This window comes from Giraffa tippelskirchi, chromosome 4, assembly GCF_054371585.1.
Source record: "Giraffa tippelskirchi isolate mGirTip1 chromosome 4, T2T-mGirTip1v1.2.pri, whole genome shotgun sequence".
In the NCBI taxonomy this organism is placed as follows: Eukaryota; Metazoa; Chordata; class Mammalia; order Artiodactyla; family Giraffidae; genus Giraffa; species Giraffa tippelskirchi.
The window spans coordinates 211,714,431-211,718,212 of NC_137278.1; the positions used below are offsets into that span (position 1 = coordinate 211,714,431).

The window sequence follows — 3,782 nt, forward strand, 5'->3', positions numbered from 1 at the left end:
CGAAGCCCGCTTGCCGCAGAGCCCGCGCTGCACACGTACAGGAGCCGCTGCGATGAGAAGCCTGCGGGCAGCTACTAGGGAAAAGCCCCAGCAGCACTGACGACCCGGCGCAGCCAAAAGTAACAATGAAATAAGTAAAACTGTTTCTAAAAGTCATCAGTCCCGAAGGTATAAGGAGAAGAATCATGGCCCCCTCTCTGTGGACGTTGCTGCCGAGACAGGCGCTCTCCAGGGGACGAGGGGCAGCCGACTCCTCCTCAGGGACCCCCCCAGGAGCCTGGTGGTTGGGGGGCTGTGCCGCCCCCACTGAAGCCATCGCCCTGTTGAGCTGTCTGGGGGGGAATCAGAGGGTTAAAATGGGAAGAAGGAGGTGAATTACGATGACGGGCCGCGTGCGCTGACACCGCCAGGCTCCCGGGAAACCCACAAGAATGAGAGAACAGCCACGAAGATCAGCGCACGGCTGGGAAACAGGACTAAACCATGAAAATGAGGCATCTTATCACAGACAGTCACGAGTGAGAGGCCAGCGCAGGGGAAGGAAGCACAGGTGACCGTCGCTCCAGACAAGGGGGTCAGCTCCGGAGCAGACCCTGGGAAGGACCCCGCACCTGCGGAGGGGCCTCTCGCAGCCCTCCTGAGGACACGCGGTCACAGGCAAATGCAGAAACACCCCCACGGCCCCGGACGACGGGGCAGAACCCTGGACGAGGGCCTGCAGCCCGAGCGAGTCTGCGGAACTTCTGAGCCCAGCGCCGCCTGGAACGGCGCCCGCAGGTGGACTAGAGAGACGCGCGCCTGCAGGTGGAGAGAACCAAGGCCGTGGTCACCGTCTGCAGAGGGCGCGGCCATGCCAGGCTCCAGAGGAGCTGCAGACTCACCATGCATTTCAGCCTCATCCGCTTCGAGAGTTTATGAAACCCAAATAGACACCTCGATAATGAGAATAAATTTATTTTCTACACAAGAGCTGTTTGTCTCCACATGCTGCTAACATCTGTTTGATATTTATTCAATATCCAGTAAAACCAGTAATTAATCTAGGTTTTCTTTAAAAAACTGGAGACATGGAAATGATTCCACTTGGTTCCCAGAGAAGACGGAGGAGGACACAGTGCGGCGCCTGCTGGCCCGTCCCCTCGTCCTCAGCCGGCAGTGGCGCAGCTGCAGGGTCGCCAGCACAAGTGTGCACCCGGCCCCAGGGCCCGCCCAGCCAGATCAGCGGCCTCTTCCGGTGCCTGCTGGCTCCCTTGGCCCGCCCTGCACACCCAGGCATGCACCCCAGACGCTTGCCCAGGGCCCAGCCCAGACTGCTGCATCCAGTGGTCCTGGAAGACCCCCATGCCAGGAATGGCCACTGACCAGCTGAAGGCCACAGCCATTTTCCAGGCTGGGAACTTGGGCCTGCAAAGCCCTCTCCAGTCTCCGTCCTGGAGGGTCTCAGAAGACGCCCCCTCCTGTCACCCCAAAGGGGCTCAGGGCCCGAGGTCTGGCACCCGGCATTCTGGAGTAGGCGGGGCTCCTGCCAACAGCCAGGCAGTCAGGCCGGCCCCCACGGTGGGGGAGTAGGCTGCCCCGAAGTGCGCTCGGGCCTAGAGGCCAAGGGCACACCCGCCAGCGCGAGGCTGGCCTCCCCACAGTCCGGACACGGCGACATTCCCCTCCGAGCCCACCCTGCAGCCCGAACCCCCTCCCTCCCCAGAGACCCCCTCACCCTCAGCAGCTCAGGGGCACAGCAGCTGCTCTCAGCCCCAGCTGTCCACGGCCCTGGACCACCGACGACTCCCTCGGGACTTCTGACTTAGCAGACAGGTTAGGCCGGGTCCTGGCCCAGGTACAGCCAAAGAAGCCCCCTCACTCCCAGGAGAGGTGCCAGGAGGGTCCCTGTAGCCCCTCCCCGTCCCACTGACAAGGGTTAATTATAACACACGTGGTTCCCGAGAAGTGACTGAAGCAGGGCTGTGATCTATTAGTTTATCGTCTTCACTTCCACTGGGCACGGGGTTCATACATCTACAGATCATCAGAGCGGAGAATTCTGGCAAAGGACGGCCTCGATCCCCTACAAGACGGTGTTTCCCGAGCGAACGCCCTAAATGGAGTGGTTAAAAGTGAAAAGCATAAATACCCACCCAATAAACGGAGTAAAAATGGAAATGTCTCCTGAAAGGCATGGGTACCTGCTTGCGGAGGTAAGTCCGGAGTTTTGCATCCATTAACCTTTCCCGGGTGGCCTCTCGTCCGTGGCGATGATGGGCAGCCACCCAGACGGTGGATGGCCTGACCTTTATTCAGCTAAAAGCACGGGGCCCTGGGTGTTAAGTGGATGTCACTCCGGGATGGAACTGATCCTAGAATGAGGATCTCTGGAGCTGTCTTAGATAATGTGATGGCAGAGGGACTCAGTGCGCTGGCTCGGGGCAAATTAAACAAAACCCAGCGCAAATAGTCCTTCCCCTGCTGAGCTGCTTTGGAGACAAGCAGCTCCCCTCCTCGGAAAGAAGGCCTGGTCCTTGGAGACCCAGCAGCTTTCACAGGATTTGGAGGGAAATCCCTGAGCTTGCTGCAAAAGCAAACTCCTGGAGCTAGTTAGGTCGACCTTAATGTCTTCACTCTGAAGGAGTGGGTTTGAATCTGAAAAAATAAATATACGTATATTAAAATAATTAAGGATACTTTTAAGAAGATTCATAGGAAAGGACTTGCCCCACCAAAATCAAACAAAACGTTGGAACCACTGCAAATAACGGCAGGAGGTAACGTGGACGCAGGACCCTTCTCAGAGGAGCAGTCATAACGCTGTAAAAAGACCGAAACCACGTAAAGACATTGGGAAGCCCGCAGCGCAGGCGGAGGGTACAGAGGGTCAACCTTGGGAAAAGGCGTCTGGGAAGAGGAGGCATCAGGGCCCCGTCTTCCTGGACCGCCGCCTGCAGGGAGCGCAGAAGGCAACACAGCCGCCCAGGCTGACAGGCCCAGGGGTCAGTGTCCAGGCGCCCATCCAGCAGACTCCCCTTCTGGGCCTCGGGGCAGCCTCCAGGGCCCTGCAACCCCCAGCGTCGAGGGCTGAGCTCTGGGTGGCGGGAAGCAGGCAGCCAGCACGAGGACAAAGCTGGGGGCAGCGCCCGCGGAGGGGGTCCCAACAGCACGACCCCAACCGCGTTCCCAGGGATCAGAGGAGGACCCCTCTTTCTGCGGCCAAGATGGAGGACAAGGCTTCAGACACTGCGAACACTTCGGTTATTAACTTTGTTCACGGCCCGTAGATTGAAATTAAACATTAAATGTGCATGTGGTTTCCCACTGCTTTGTTGTTAAAACCCACCTGCTGTCTCATCGTTTGTGAGGAAAACAAAAAGGAGAGTGAGGACCGAAGTCCCTAGGAGATTCTGAACAAGAAATCTTGTTAGGACAAAGCCAAGTCAAAGCCACAGTATCACGATTTCCAATAAATACCGTATGCAGAAGTAAAGACACGGGGAAAATTAGAAGTGGTTAGGGTGTGTTTTCAATGTGTCGCATTTAATTCACACTGAAGTTGTGACTTGTTTCTTCTGCTTTGCTGAAATGCTGTTCCCATTTTTTTTAAGCTGTCAAAGCAAAGAGCAAGCAAAGGGAAATTAGAAATGTGATAAGAAGGACGTCCCTGGTGACCCAGTGGTGAAGACTGCGCCCTCCCAATGCAGGGGGCCCAAGTTTGGTCCCTGATTAGGAAACTAGATCCCACATGCTGTCAGTTCACGTCCCACAACTAAGACCTGATGCTGCCAAGTAAATTAACT

At 56.7% G+C, this 3,782-nt stretch overlaps 1 long non-coding RNA gene across 1 annotated transcript; it reads right to left on the reverse strand.

Moving 5' to 3' along the window:
- Nucleotides 1–1,960: 1,960 nt before the first annotated feature.
- On the reverse strand, nucleotides 1,961–3,782 carry LOC145545832 (uncharacterized). Its single transcript, XR_014082236.1, has 2 exons — nucleotides 2,181–3,782; nucleotides 1,961–2,092 (listed from the first exon to the last, which is right to left on the reverse strand). It is a non-coding gene; the product is annotated as an uncharacterized LOC145545832 (long non-coding RNA).